At 50.7% G+C, this 15,715-nt stretch overlaps 1 protein-coding gene across 2 annotated transcripts in view; it reads left to right on the top strand.

Annotated features, from left to right (window-relative positions):
* The window catches only part of Adamts2 (ADAM metallopeptidase with thrombospondin type 1 motif 2), a 202,095-nt gene that overhangs the window by 138,758 nt on the left and 47,622 nt on the right, over nt 1-15,715 (top strand). The window lies entirely within an intron of this gene.

Here is a 15,715-nt window from a genome sequence, read left to right on the forward strand (position 1 = left end):
ATCCAAGAGTAGGACATTGACAAACTGGCCTGAAAGATGGAGGTGATGGTTAGTGTCACTTGTCAACTTGACAGACTCCAGAGTCACCTGGGAGATGGCTCTCAGGATGCCTAGGGGGATTATCTGGACTGCATTCATTAAGGGGGGAAGACTCCATCATTATGGCTGGCACCATCCCCTGGCTGGGATCCTGGGCGGTGTACATGGAGAAAGGGAGCAGAGCAGCAGCACTCATCCCTCTCTGCTTCCTGATTGTGAGTGTCATGTGACCAGTGCTTCCTGATTGTGGGTGTCATGTGACCAGCTGAGCTCTGCCATGCATCATCCCTCTCTACTTCCTGATTGTGAGTGTCATGTGACCAGTGCTTCCTGATTGTGGGTGTCATGTGACCAGCTGAGCTCTGCCAGGCATTCATCCTTCTCTGCTTCCTGATTGTGGGTGTCATGTGACCAGCTGCCCCAAGCTTCTGCTGTCTTGAGTTCCCCACTATGACTGACTGTACCTTTGAACTGTGAGGCAGAATAAACGCTTTCTCACTTCAGTTACTTTTGTCAGAATATATTATCACAGCAATGGGAAAAAAACTAAGACAGTGGGGGCACTGGAGGACTGGGCTGGACTCTAGGGTTGGGCCTTAAGGGGCAGAGCTGAGCTGGCCGGCTGAGGTCTTTTCCAAAGCCCTGCTAGGAGGCCAGCAGTTGGAGGAAGGGCTAGGCTATGGCCATGTCTATGTCTCTCAAGTGGAGCATGAGAAGGGGCTGCTCTGTGGGAGGAGAGCGGGCTCACAGAGGACTTCAGTGAGCGAGGTCCTCCCAGGACCCCGCCGGAGGTGGGCAGACAGAGGTACAGAGATGGGCTGTGCCCCTGGGAGCTAAGGTGGCACACAGGTTGGCCTCTGGAGGTCCTGGTGAGAAGATCCATCACAGATAGAAAGGAGGCAGTGAGTGAGCTGAACTCCAGAAGGAGATTGCTACCTAAGTGGTCTCTCTCCTCTAAATGCCTTGGTCCTTGGCTCCCTGAACTCCCATCTTTCCCCCAACAAAGTTCTTTGTATTTGTACATGTTATTTTGGAGGATATAAATCTCATATTAATTTTTGAAAAGTATCTTTAATTTAATAACAATAAAACCATAATCATTGAAATTAACGAACCCCTAAGATATGGCTGCAATAATAATAGTAACAACAAAAATAAATAAGGCGGTAATGATTGCAATTAGTGATCTGAGGATGTGTGGCTGTGACAGGCCCATGCTAGCCACTTTCGGTGCAATATCTAAGGAAACATTCACACTGAGCCTGTAAGACCGGTAGATACTCAAATCTCATCAGTCTCTGGAATATGTGTTCTTCCCCTAATTCCACTTCAATTCAACTCATAGGGAAAGGGTAGGGTTTGTAATTTAAAAGACTAGGTATGTCCATGGGAGTGGGGTTCCAGTCCTCTGAGTCTTGGTGTTCCCATCATTAAAATAGGTCAGTTTCCTCTTGCACCCTGTAGGGTACTTTAAATGGCATAATGGAAGTGAATGAGTGGCAGTTTCAATCTCCAACTAAAATGTATTTTTGCTCACATAACAGTAACAGCACAGAGAGCATCATTCCTGGGGAGTCTACAGAGGACCCTGCCTAAAAGTAGGGTATTCACTGGGACTTCTTCATGGAACAGATGCATGAAAATCCTCTGTTTTCTTGGTGTGACATGGGGCTCCTGTGTCACAGAGCTCGTTGGAAGACATCTAAAACTTTCTCCAAGTTTTGACCGCAAGCATTCATTCATTCATTTATCCATGCATGCATGCATGCAAGCACATTTCCATTATCTAACTGTAGTTCTGTTTTAAGTAATGATAAAAGGATGGTTTAGAAAAGCACCAGAAACATAGGAATTTTTTAAATGAATCCCATCTCATCATCACAATAACAAAAAGAGGATTTTAGGCGATAAACCCGAGGTGTTGAGAAAGGATGTCTGGGTCACATCTGTTTTCCTTGTGACACAGATGTGCACTTGTGTATGCAGCACGTGTTTACTGACCAAGTTCGTCAGAAGGCAAGGGTGAGGCACAGAGTCCTGGGGCTCAGTGAGGCTCTAGGGTGGGGTGGGGGCCTCACCCCTCAGCCAACCTCCCTCTTCTGCTTCAAGAGTTCCTTGTGGACCAGGGAGACTAGGTTTCCCTGATGCTAGGAGCAGAATGTTGCACTAACAATTAGTACCCTGTGATCTTTCAAGCTGGGAAAGGGGCTTACAAAGCGGGCGGATCACTCTGGTGGCCTTGGAGAGGAGGAGCAGTGAAGGCCTATGTACAAGAGGACAAGCTTCTAGAACACTACTGTGTGACAGAGCTTTCTGTAGCTGGCCCTCTGGCCTTTGAACTATTACAGTCACTGGCCAGGCTGGATCTTGAGCTCTTGAAATCTGTCCAGGGAGAGTAAAGAACTGATCATCCCTTTTTATTCAATCGAGTTTTAAAGTTTAATTAAAAGCATTTCATTGTGATAAAAGATAAGCCAGGCCTGGGGCTGGGAAGATGACTCAGTTGGTATAGTGCTCGCCACATAAACACTAGGACCTGAGCTCAGGTTCCCAGCACTGATGCAAACAGCTGGGCTCAGTGGTGCACATCCACGATGCAAGTCTAGCTGGACTAGTGAGCTCCAGCTCAGGGAGACATTATCTCAAAAAGTAAGGTAGAAGGCAGAAGTGACAAAACAGGACATCTGACTTCCTCCTCTGGCCTTGCCACGCACACAAGGGCCCACACACATACGCACACATACATGTATGCACGTAACCCACACGCACTCACACACAAAAGTAAGCAGGCGATTGAGGAAGATGCGTGACAGCTGACCTCTCAACATGCACACAATGTGCATTTGCTCATGTGCAGTCCAAACCAAGAAGGAGGGGGTAGGCAGAGAGCGGCGCATCCAGTGGCACAGACCTATAATCCCAGCTACCTGGCAAGTTGAGGCAGGAGGATCAAGACCAGATTTGGCAGCTTAATGAGCTCTCATTTCAAACTAAAAGTAAAAAGAGAACTAGGAATACAGAGATGCGGTAGAGGGCTTGCCAAGCATGTGACAGTCCTAGGGTCAGGCTCAAGTACACAGGCCATTGTCAGCATTCTGAAGTACACAGTTTGTGACATTAAGGTCATTCCCCTGGAAGTACAAAGGTCACACCATCCATGCACAGACCTCTTCTTTAAAGCTGACCCTCCCGCCATGAAACACTAATGCCTCACCTCATCCCCTGCCTGGCTGTGACTGTTCTGATTTTGGTCTCTGAATTCGACCACTCTGGACCTCTATGTCCGTGAATGTGTATGATATTTGTCCTTTGGGAACCAGCTTATTTAATTCAGTGTGATAGTCTAAAGGCTGTTCATATTGTAACACGTTGGAATTCTGTGTATGTGTGTGTGTCTGTCTGACTGTGATATGTGTTGCTGTGCCTTGGTTTTTGATACACACCTTGCTATGAATCTCAGGCTGACCTTGAACTCACGATCCTCCTGCCTCCAACCTCCTGAGTTCTGGGATCACAAGTGTACACCTCCGTGCCCAACCTTCCCTCCCTTCCTGAGGCTCAGTAAGATCCATAGCATATCTAGACAGGTTTTGCTTATCCATTCATCCATTCATCCATTGATGAGCACCTGGGTAGCCTCCACCTCTCGGCTGTTAGGAATAAGGCTGCTGGGAGCCTGGGTTACAGATTTCTGTTCACCACTCTGTTTTGCATTCCTTTGGCTACAGACCCAGGAGTAGAAAGACTGAATCATATGATAATTCTATGTTTAACGTTTAAGAAACCACCGCGATGCTTTCCACAGCCGCCGCAGCATCTTATGCTCCCACCAATAATGCATGAGGGCTCCCAGTTCTCCACAGCCCACAGCACTTGTCATCTTGATGGTAGCCACGCTAATGGGGACATGCTTGTAAGTAATCCGCACTGAAGTTTAAGTTGCCTGTGTGGCCAGTGGCAACTGTCCTGAGCCTTGCGTGGTGGGAAAGCCTGCTGTGCGCTCCTCTGAACTTGAACTTGACCACCATTACTAAAGCAAGCCTGGGCAGCTCTGGGTGTGTGGACCTCAAGCCACAACCCCAAATAGCCCTCAAAAGCCTGGCCAGTAGCTTGTTATGATCCCCTTGTAATTCTACAGCTGGTCCTGGGATTCCTAAAGCTGGAACCAAAGTAGTATTACAGTGGGGCCAGCAGTATTGGGCTGGGATGTTGCTCGGTTGGTACTGCATATCTAGATGTGGCTCTGGGTGAGCTCCCACTGCACTCTGGATCAGGTGACCATTGACAGTGATAGCAGGTGGGGATGGCTCCATGGCTGAAAGACAGCCTGGACAGTAAGCTGCTCCCTGAGCTGGGCGTTGTGTGAGAGACTTTCCTTAGGGAGATGCAACGTGTGTGCATGTCTCTTCATCCCGAAAGGGAACACAGGACAGACCAAAATGGCAGCTGTACCAAAGTCTGACTCAGTGAGCCGATGGGTTTTTCTGGGGCTACTAGTTGGTGTGTGTGTGAGGGGTCACTTACAGGAGTGGAGATGACTCAGTAGCAGAGTCACCTGTCACGGGCTCTGACACGTCTTCAAGCGGTGAAGACAGCAGCTGGTACCAAGTTCAAGCTCATGAGCATAGGGGCGACATCACATTCAAATCACAACAGAAAGTGGGAATTTGTGAGTCTGCCATCACGCCCTGCTTCATCTCGGACCCACTGGAGGGTGGGGGTGGGAGTGTCTTCATGAGACTTGCTTACCCACAGATACCACCTACCAACTCATTCCCTGCCAGCCAGATCCATCTTCCCCAAGTCCCTCCCTAAATTCAGAAAAGTAATTTTTTCAGTTCATTAAAACATCCTATATTTAACACAGATAATACATTATTTATGCCATAAGATTAGAATGAGCTCATATAGATCTCTCCATATTTTCTCCCAGGAGCTCCTCTCCACGACTTCATTTTAATGAGTGTGGAATGTTGCCATGGGGAGAGTGTGCTTTTTATGTAGCTTATTATTTATGTGACACGTCCGTGGGATAAAACTCACTTCCCTTTTGGAGGTCGGTCAGGTGTGCCACCGACGATTTTACATCCATGTAGCTGAATCTGTCCCTCATCCATAGTTATTTCCTTAGACTGGGCTCCTGAAAGTTAAATCTTCCAACAGGTGGTGCACATGCTAGCGTCTTCCGTGCCAGAGATTCTGCTACGGCCTCATCATCTGTGTCTGCTCCACTGAGGAAAGACCATGGTCCTGCCTCGTTCTTAGTTGTGGTTACTGATAACCACAATGGTGATGGATTAATACTTTCTGTTGCAAGCTATAGCTATTCTGTTTTTTATTTTATTTTACTTATTTGTTTGTTTTTTTTCAAGACAGGGTTTTTCTGTACTGAAGAACCCTCAGCAGACAAATTCTCCCTTGCCTCCAACAATCCTCCGACCCCCACCCCTGCATCTGGAGCAGCCCTTTCCTGGAGGCCACTTGGTGACCTCACACTTAAGCTGAGTTTTACCTTTCTCCTGGTCATACCCCAGACTACCCAACACCACCTATGCCTCCAGCTAGTCTAACGGCCTCAGCAGTCATCTGAGGTCACTGTGAGGGTTCTGTTTAAAGGAGTGACTGAGCTGGCTTTGACCTCTATTTGAAAACAGCTTAGATTTCTGGGCAAGAACAGTCTCTGAGCTGTGTGAGCCGCTCTTCCACCGAGGGCAGATCCATTCCTTAGGCTCGTAGAGAACATGGGGTCCTCAGGGGCCCTCTGCGCTTTCTGAGCTGTGGCTGTACCCTTTGATTCTTCCCAGCAGGATGGAAGGCCTCAGCACAGTGTGTTCTGAAACAACTCGTGTTCAATGAACAATCTCTCTTGGTGCCAAGATTCGGATATGTTTCCTCTTTTCTTTTCTAATTTAATCCAGAAATTGGCCTTGACTTGCCGAAGCCTTGCCAGGGTTTGTAAACAATCAGCTGCTCACCAACTTTCAAGAATGCTGGGGCCGGCACAGAGGCAGTGCAGGAATGTTTTGTGCTGGGCTCAGGGGGAGGAAATCTTGTGGACTGCAAAGCAGCCTGCAGAAGACGTCACCCCCACCCCCACCCCCAGCCCCGTTCACATGTCTGACTCTGCTTCCTGCAACAAAGAGACACTGAAACTTGAGGCTGCCCAGACAAGAGGGACACTTAGTGTAGGAACTGGCTGGAGCAAAGGGAAAGAGGGATGGAGGCCCGCAACCCCCTTCTCCATCTGGCTGTGTTGCCTGGGCCCCAGGAGAAGGTTTAGGATACTGTTTCTGGCCCTTCTGTTCCTCATGCTTATCCTGCTAGCAAGGCCTGAGATCAAGGCACTGTGTGAGTCCCACTTGTCGGGATGACATGGGCCACTGCATACAGAACCCGTACAAGAATTGGATGACCAGGTGTGGCCGGGTGCCAGGCAGCAGTGGGCATAAGTGGTTGGGGCCTAGCAGAGACCAGGAGAAACCGCATCCCCTGGCAATGGCTTCCTCACTTCTGTTCACTTGTGGCTGTGCAGGAATGACCTACCTAGCCCTTGCCAGGCCTGATTTTCTTAAATGAAGGCTGGAATTTCTGGGGGAAGCCTAGTCGTTCTTCAGAGTGGGCTACAGATTGCAATTAGTGCTCCTACTGTTGGGTGAGTTGGAGTTGTGGTATCCACCAGGCTAGAGGGCAGCCTGGTTATTCCTTCAGCCTGCTCCTTATGCAATTGTCACTGTAGTCCCTCTATGCCCAGGGGGTAGTTCAGCTCCAAGGGCTGCTGTGGCATTCATTATTCTAGGTGTCTAACACCTGGACAGGTGTGGGGGGAGTAGAGGCCCTTGGGGCCTACACTTCCTGGACATCGTACCTCATTATGGTCACTAGGGTATAGATATCTGTCCCTGTATCTGGTTGCTCAGAGTAGGCATGAAATTTAGGGGCAGGATGAAGACTAGAACTGGACCAGGGGTATCTGGGGCTCTTGGATCAGGGAAGCTCCTCAAAGGCTTCCTCAGCTTCTAACACAGATTTGTCTGGGTGGTAGCAAAGTACATGCAGAGGCCCGGGGGCATCTCTCTCCTCTCCCACGGTTTGGACCCAGTCAAAGTGGCATAAGGAAGACTCTGGAGAGAGGCAGGGGGTGAAGTTGGTGTGGCATCTAGAAATATCTCCATTGGGAAATCCGAGCTCCCCACATCGTTGTTTAAGAGGAGGAAAGAGCTGACGAAGGTTTAGCACTGGGCAGCCCTGTGCAAGGAGATACTTTATAGCCTATCTACCTTCGCTGGGCGCCTCTGCAAGGTTTTGTTTCTCAGATACGGCCAAGGAGGCTCAGGGAGTTGGGCAGTGGGACCAAGGAACAACAGTAGAGTCTCATGCCTGTGGGAAGGTGGCATAGACGCCTCTCCTTGACTGCTCTGATCTGAATGGGGAGAATTCCTTAGGAGTCTCAGAAGTGCCAGACCTGTTCTAGCCTTGGCTCTGTGTCTCCCAACAGTGTTGGCCATGCCCTGTCATACCCTCTGCCTTTCCCTTCCACCACAAGCCATCTTGTCTGTGTGCATCTATGTCTCTCCTGGGGATGACATGGGCTGCTGCATACAGAACCCATGCCCCATACAAGAATTGGATGACCAGGTATGGCTGGGTCATCACCAACACACACACACACACACACACACACACACACACACACACACACACTCCCTCTTTCATGATCTGAGCACTCAGGATATGGATTCCTGATGAGGTTCTAGGTGGCGGGGGAGGGTCACTGTGAGCCAATGGAATCCTGCCCTCATGGAGCTCACATTCCAAAGAGATGGGCAGGTGCAGAGAGGCCAGTGGTGATTGTGCTGGGAATGCTGGGATGGAGGCACCACAGTTATCCTCCCTTCTGGTTCTGTCTCATCCCTGTCATTCTCCCTGCATCCAGACAGCCACTCCCCATCTGCCCCCCTCCTCTGATGCCTCCTGACAGCTGATGAGGGAGCCTAGTTGCTGCCTGTCCTTGGCTCCCTTGGGGAGCTGACAGTTGTCAAAGCAGGAGTCAGAGTCCCTGTAGATGGACACGGAGGGCCAAGCATCAGCACTCCCTGGTGACAGCTTCAAGCTGCTGTTGAGCTTGTCTTGTGCAGGCTCCAGCAAAGAGGTGACAGCTGAGCCAGACAAAAGAGGTGACAACTTCCTGCACTGAGCTCCAGACTGGGCAGATGTGGGTTGTCACTGTGCCCAAGTCTCTCCATGGTGTGTCCCCTGCCGGGATAATGTGTCGTAGAACTAGGGATTGTCACCTAAGGAGCCCCAAGTTTCATAGCAGGTTCTGAAAACGTTGTCTACCTGATTTTGTACATTCAGTCCCTGACAAAGGGTTGGTGCATAGTAGGTGTTCACTAAATGCCTTTTATAAGTCTTCCTTTTAAATTTTCAGGACAAGGTCTTATGTAGCCTAGTCTGGCTTTGAACTTGCTATGCAGCTGAGGAGGACCTTGAATTCCTGATCCTCCTGGTGCCAAGGGACACATGCTGTGCAGAGGGCAACCGCTTCCTGCTGTGTTGGAATCAGCTCTGGCTATGTTTGGAGCATTAGAACTGTGAGGGACTTGTCCAGAGCAGGATACTCTTGCCATGAGCTTGAGTGTGTAAAGCTTAGCTCTGCTATGTTCTCTGAATTTCTCAGGATCCCTCTGCTGGGATCTAAGGACACCATGAAAAGTGTTGATTAAAGTCCCTTAGTAGCAGATGCCTCTGTCTCTTAGGATCTGTGCTGTGAGCCAGTTTCATGTCGGGTCACCAGGCCTGAACGACTGTGGACAGGCCCATGTGAGTCTTCTTATTTTGTGCTGCTCTTCACCTGCACTCGGTGGGTGTACTGGGTGAGAGGGGGGACTCCACGTGCCTTCCATTCTGCAGGCTCTCCAGGGTCAATGTCAGGCTATCCCTGCCCCCCAGACACCCGAGGTAGAAGGTCCTGGGTGGCACATACATCTCTCTAGGGCTGGGACAATAACTAGGGTACCTTAGATCCCACTGCTTTACCCAAGACATGGGTCAGGCCCTGTGTCTAACCGTCTTTGTAGGCACTATCCAGAGACCAGACTCTTCTCTTATGATGTGGTCCCTCCCATCACTGTGGGAAGCAAAGCCCAGAGGCCTCGGGATCTGTCTGTCTCTGATGCTAAGGTTGGAGTGGGGGCAGAGCACTGCACCCCCAGCCCTGGCCTCACTTCCCACTTCTCCGCCAGCGTCTCCCCCATCTCCTTCATCTCCCCGAGTGTTTTCTACTCCTCGAGGCCATTGGCTCCTTGGGCACATGGTGTCATTTTCCTCATCTCTTTCCTTGGGTCACAATCTGATCAGGCAGCAGGAGAATCTTGTTTACTGGGGAATGAAAAATATGTTGTTTGCTGATTACACAGGAGTGCCCAAATGAAGCCCAATAGCAGAGCTCAAGTCATTGGGGACATGCAGGAGTGTGGGAAGGGGGCTGCTAGCAGTCTGGCCAGGGGTAGTATAAGGTCTTGGCATCCTGAACCGGGACGCCACATTAAACTCCAAGTCTGTGCTCAGGGAGGCTAGCCAGCCACCCCAACATAACACCCCAGGGGCTTGACATCTGCAGGTCACTGCCAGCAGGAATCAGAATCCCTGCCATGTCTGCCTTTCTCCTGATTGGGCTGAGAGGCCTCTGAAGGCCCCAGGTCCTCAGCTGTGTCCTTCTGTATCCTGTGGCCTCAGCAGCCATCACCCTCCCCTGTCGGGCAGCATTACTTCTGTTTTTTGTCAGGTCAGCCCATGGGAGATTGGGTTTAAAAGGATGAATGGTTGGCTGTGACCCTAGGAGATCAGGCCCCTGCTCCAGACCCTGCTCACACTCAGATGTCTCTTGGTTGTGGAGAAACATCATAGGCTAGTGGTGTTTGCAGAGACCCTCCTGGTGTTACCAGGGAAACCAGGGCTCCTTTGTGTTGTTAATCTCATTAATGGAAGATTCAGTGAGAGCTCGGGATAGTTTTGTTTGTTTGTCTGTTGTTTTGTTTTCTGAGATAGGGTTTCTCTGTGTGTCCCTGGCTGCCCTGAAAGTCTCTCTGTAAACCAGGTTGGCCTTGAGCTCACAGAGATCCTCCTGCCTCTGCCTTCCGAGTGCTGGGATTAGAGGCGTGCACCACCAGCACCCGGCTTTCAGGGATACTTTTATGAGCTCTGGAAAACAAGAGGCAAGCGGGTTGTGACTCTTGGCTGCCACTGGGAGGGGGGACATGACGAAGAAGGAGGAAAGCCACGCCCTTGGCATTAGGCTGGCATGTTCAGCAAGGGAGGTCAGCAGGCAGGTGCATGGCAACAGACAGCCATATGGTGGAGCAGGTGTGGGGCGTAGTGTTAGAGAGCAGGCAATCTCAAAGTGCCAGAGAGAACGTGCTTAGGCTTTGGACACAGAAAGAGAAAGGAAAGGAGTAAAGTAAAAGCTACACTTCTCTGAATTAGGACTGTGACGGGGGCAGGGCTAGCAAAGCTGGATGGATGGCCATGTCTCAGCAAGTGACTACTGAGGACGGGGTTTCTGAGAAGGACGAACACATTATCTGATTAAAGGGGAAATTATTCCTCCCGTTCTTTAGCTTGAATCAGCCTTCCCAAGAGATGGTCTCTTAGCCAGGTGACCCACAGGTCCTATTGCATTAACTCTTAGAGCAGGAGACAATAGTGTGAAATGCTCCGTTCTCTGGAGCAGATCAGAATGTCTTGTCTCCCTCAGAGGTGTTCATCCTTCTGACCAGGACTTAAGGAGTGACAAAGTGGGTGTTTACCTTCCTAGTGTTACCAGGAAAATGGGAGGCAGTGTCCCAAGGCTGAGGCCAAGGGGGCCAAAATCTGGGACACAAAGCAACAGTTCCCATTCCCTGAGCCTCCTGTGTTGGACAGCATTACTAACATAGTACCATGCACTGGGCCTTTCCTAGATGCTTTAAAGTTTTTTCTATTAGTCTTCTTAACAAACCTGTGCCACAAGGACAATTACCTATCCATGCCTGGGAAAACTGAAGCCCAAGCAGAATAAGTGAAGGTATCCTGAGTTACACAGCAGGATTGCAGTAGGTTCCTCCTGAGGCCAGATACAGTTGGGACTGAGGAGTTCAGACTCTCCTTCAGCTCACCCGGAAATCCAGGGGGAGGGATGGACAGCTTTCTTTGCTTATCACAAGCACATGGAAGAGTTTCTATGGCAATCATGTTTTTTTCAGTTCAACCTCCGCCCCTCCCAAGTGCTACCTTCAGCTGAGCAGTATTCATGGAATGTGCACTAGGCTCTATGCATTGACAGCCTACCTAAGGGTGAGATATCTTGGGCCTCACCCTAGGTGCCTTACCCGATGAGTTATCCCCTAGCCTTGGAGAGTATGGACTTCCACAGGAGAGGAGGTGTGAACAGACCATGAAGTCTGGGGGTCCATCTTGGTCACCGTGTTCAGGTACTTGTAGTTAAAGAAGGGGTTTACACACCTCTAGTCCCACCTGCCCTTTTGACAAGCCCCAGGAGACACAAATACCAATAAGGATCCTCCTGTGGGGTCAGCAGACTGCTCCCCCAGCTTCCAGTGGGTGCATCATATCCAGCTCCCTCAGCTTCTGAATGCTCAGTCTTGAGTTCTCCAGATTCTAGTGGGTGCACTGTCTTGTCTCTCCAAATTCCTGTGTGTTCACTATCCCAAGCCTCTACCCCGGCAGCCTAAACCTGCCTCTTCTCTGTTTACTTCAGGGGTTCACACAGAAGCCATTTGGGGCTGTGCTCTCCGCCACCCTCTGGGGATTCCCTGGGATGACTTTGTCCTCTAGGTTTTCCAGATGGCTTTGGACATTGCTCACGGCCCAGCGCTTAGCTCCACAGAGACATGGGGATCCCAGCAGCAGGTCTGCTCATAGCCTGCCTGCCATGCAGCAGGGCCAGCCGGCCCCCCTCATGAGGAACCCCCTTTCCTGGGCAGGTGCCCCCATCCTGTGCCCCAGTCCCCCTCCTCAAGGGAGTTCTTCACAGGCCCTCCTCCAGGGCTCACTGTCCTTCCAGGGAAGCTTTGTCAACCAGGCAAACTTTGACATTGTCATGTAGAACCAGGTCCTTCCAGTCTACTCCAGAGCAGAAACTTGGCTGCCTCTTTGCATAAACAAAAAGCACATCACAAAGCATTTCCCACCCCCATGCCAGCTCCTGGCCTCCAGCACACGGAGAAGGGCTGCAGCTTTGACTCTTTCCCCACAGGACTTCAAGGCTCCAAGATCAATTTCTTAAAGACAGGGCTCAAGGACACCATCCCCACCACCACCACTGAAGTCTGGGCAAAGGTGTGCTGCTTCTCCTAGCACACAGGCCCTGTGGAAGGAGAGAAAAGGAGGGCTGGCTGCCGTGGGGGAGGTCAGGCAGCCAACTGTTCCACATCATCCATCCATCCGTCCGTCTGTCCATCCGTCCGTCCGTCCATCCATCCGTCCATCCGTCCGTTCATCCATCCATCCATCCATCTATCCATCCATCCATCCTCAACTCTACCTAACACCTACTATGGGCTAGAATCACTGTAGAGTGCTTTGCACAGGGAAGGTGAGGTTAGCTAGCGTAAAGCCCTGAGGTAGGGCTCCCTGTGCAAGGAGGAGCTTAGAAGAGGCAGCAGAGCCTCTGTCTTCCTGACCTGACATCCCATAAAGAGCTTTGGAGTCCCTCCACTGTGGGGGAAATGTGGGAGGAATTTAAGCAAGGGAGTAAATGCCATTCTCCTTTGAAATATGGAATACTGTGTGTGTGTGTGTGTGTGTGTGTGTGTGTGTGTGTGTGTGTGTGTGTGTGTGTGTCCGTCCTATTCTTTAAATTCTCTTAAGGCATCTAAGGAATTCAGGGCTGGAGAGAGGCTGTTGGAATTCCAGGCATGCGCCTTTCCCCAGGCAGGGTGTGTGTGTGTGTGTGTGTGTGTGTGTGTGTGTGTGTGTTCCAGCTGGGAGGTAGCCTGGCCATCCACTCCAAACCACATGATTTCTCTCATCCATTCCTTCCCTCCACTCCTCCCTGACCCTGAGCTCCATATTCCCACATCTCCTCCCCTTCCATCCACTTGCTAAGGATTCAGAGCAATCTTGGTAAAAATACAGTGCCATTCTCCTCCTCTCCAGACCCCTGACTGCTCTTTGAATAGATTTGAAATCCTTGCCTGCTGGTACGGCCTCAGCGCCCCTCTCCAGACTGTCAGAGCCCCTTCCCTGCCCCTTCTGTGCGTGGACATGCCTCGCCCTTACCACTCTGACCCAGGGGTTTGCACATGGCTGTGGCTCTGCCAGGAGCACCACACTGCTTGCTGAACCGTTCTCAGCTCTCCCAGCCCAATGTGTCCCTCTGGGCAGATTCCACATAAGTGCATCCTCTAGGACTGGATACCCAGTGTCCCTCGCACTTGTGGCATTATTTGGGGAGGCTGTAGAAACTTGGTAGGGTAGAGGTCACTGAGGACAGGATTTTGAAAGTTCTACCTGGTTTCCAGTTTGTTCTCCCTGCTTCCGGTCTATGTGCTGCGAGCTGTTCCACCAAACCTTTCCCACCACGATAGACTGAGTGAACCTTCTAGAACTATGAGCCTAGTTGTCTCTGTCAGGTGTTTGGTCATTGTCAAGCAAAGTGATGGGCACTTCTGTGTTCCTTCCATTCATAACCGTAGAACAGGCTTGCCAACTTCTGAGCAAGCTTGGTGGCTGCCTTTTCCACAAGGTCCCTAATGACATCTCAAGGACCCTCCCTCTGACCTCACTTCTGAAGATTCTCCTCCAAAAGCTCTCATATTGGGGATCAAAATCTCATCCTGTGAATGGGGATGGGCATAACTGGTCTCTATGGTATACTCCTTGTTAGGGAACTGTGTATGGTACAGTACACATCTGCCCCATGACTTCTGACCTTGAGATGGAGGCCCTGTGCCTGGGGTTCACCCTTGCTGCAACAGCCATGCTACAGGTCTGCCCTTCCCTCCTGCAGGCCTGTATCCCTGGGCTCCCTCTGAAACATGGCAGTGCCCCAGCTAACAGACACTTAACTGGGCAGCGCCCAGATAAACTCATGGCAATCCTGCTCTTGTGCCATGGGCTCAGATGACTCCGGTGTCTACTGTTAGTGGCTGGGAGCTGGCCTCCCTGTCAGTCATGCTCACTGCCCAAGCATGTTGAGTCTCCATGTGGCCTCCCAGGGGCCTCTGAGGGTGGGAACCTGTCCCTCTCACAAGCACAGTCAGTGGGGTGTCCAAGTGCACTCTGCTTTTCCTTGTTGGCCATGGGAGCTGCTTTATACTCATCCCACCCCAACCCACCTTCAGAGAAGACCCTGAAGACTAAGGCTGCAAGATTGGTTTCCCTCCCTTGCCCCTTCCTGCTGCAGCAGGACCTCCAGGGCCTCCACGCTTCCTAACTGTGATTCTCAGCAGAAGTCTGTGAGCCTTAGTGACCTGGCCTTGCTCGTCATAGATAAAGCAATTAAAAATAGAGAAAACAAACCCCTTTCTTCCTTAAGTAAAAGATCTGGTTTTTTAAAACCGTTGTCTCAGCACAGACTGAGAAAGAAAATCTAGTTTGGGCCTCAAAGTTGAGGCAACAATGCCTGTGGTTTAGGATGGCCCACCCACTTCCCAGACCTCATGCAGAATGGTGGGGCAATGCTGTTTGCCAACTATGAAAAATACAGTTTGGGTTTTCATAAACTCCATTCCATCTTGTGTGTGGAAATCAGATCCTCGCAAGAGCTCCGCGAGACACACTTCTGCTCTGTTATGAAGGAGACGGTGGTGGGTGTGGGCAGTAGATGGTAGTTGAGGTAGACGGTGGTGGACTCTGCTCTCTGAGCTGCAGGTGCTAAGGTGAGTACTTGGGTATTTACTAGATGGTCCTCAGGGGCCAATGCCATGCTGCACAGAGAGTACATCCAGGGCACTCGAGATGAGCGCACAGCTCTCGTCCTGATGCTATGTCAGGTCTGATGCTATGTCAGCCATGCTCCCACACTTCTGATTGTATCACTTCTTCCCCAAAGGAGAGGAGAACAAGGAAACAGAAGCCAACTTATAATCACATTGTCTGTCTGTGCAGAAGTTCCCGGCAGAGCCTGTGTGTTGGGATCAAAGGTGGCATTGGTTGGGGACTATTGAGCTTGTTAGCTCTGTGCTCTGATTGGTGTCATCTTTATCCACAGCTGTGGTCACAGCAGCAGCCACTGGACTGTGTGCCTCACAAGCCCTGTGTCCCTCTCCATCCCATCCGTCACCATGATTATTTGATTTTCCTTGTTATGCTCAGATTCCCGAGGCATCTTCCTGCTGTTTATAGGGAGCAATTACAGTTGCCCCGGGAAGAAAACCTGAAAATTTGGGTGCGGTGGGCTCTGAATGGAGCAGCTTAGCCACGTCTGCTTTCCCATCGAGGGCCTCATGGACAGCCTCTGGGCCCAGCCTGCATAGAGACAGCCTCTGGGCCCAGCCTGCATAGAGACAGCCTCTGGGCCCAGCCTGCATAGAGACAGCATGTGTCTGGTCCACACTGCTTCCCTCGATGACTCCACTGATTTTCTTCTTTCAGCAAGTGTCCGATGCCCATGCTCTGCTCTGGGACTGGGGAGAGGGGCATCCAAGGAGGGGAAATACAGACTGAGGCGAAGGTC

The sequence above is a fragment of the Mesocricetus auratus genome, unplaced genomic scaffold (genome assembly GCF_017639785.1).
Source record: "Mesocricetus auratus isolate SY011 unplaced genomic scaffold, BCM_Maur_2.0 Super-Scaffold_100007, whole genome shotgun sequence".
NCBI lineage: Eukaryota > Metazoa > Chordata > Mammalia > Rodentia > Cricetidae > Mesocricetus > Mesocricetus auratus.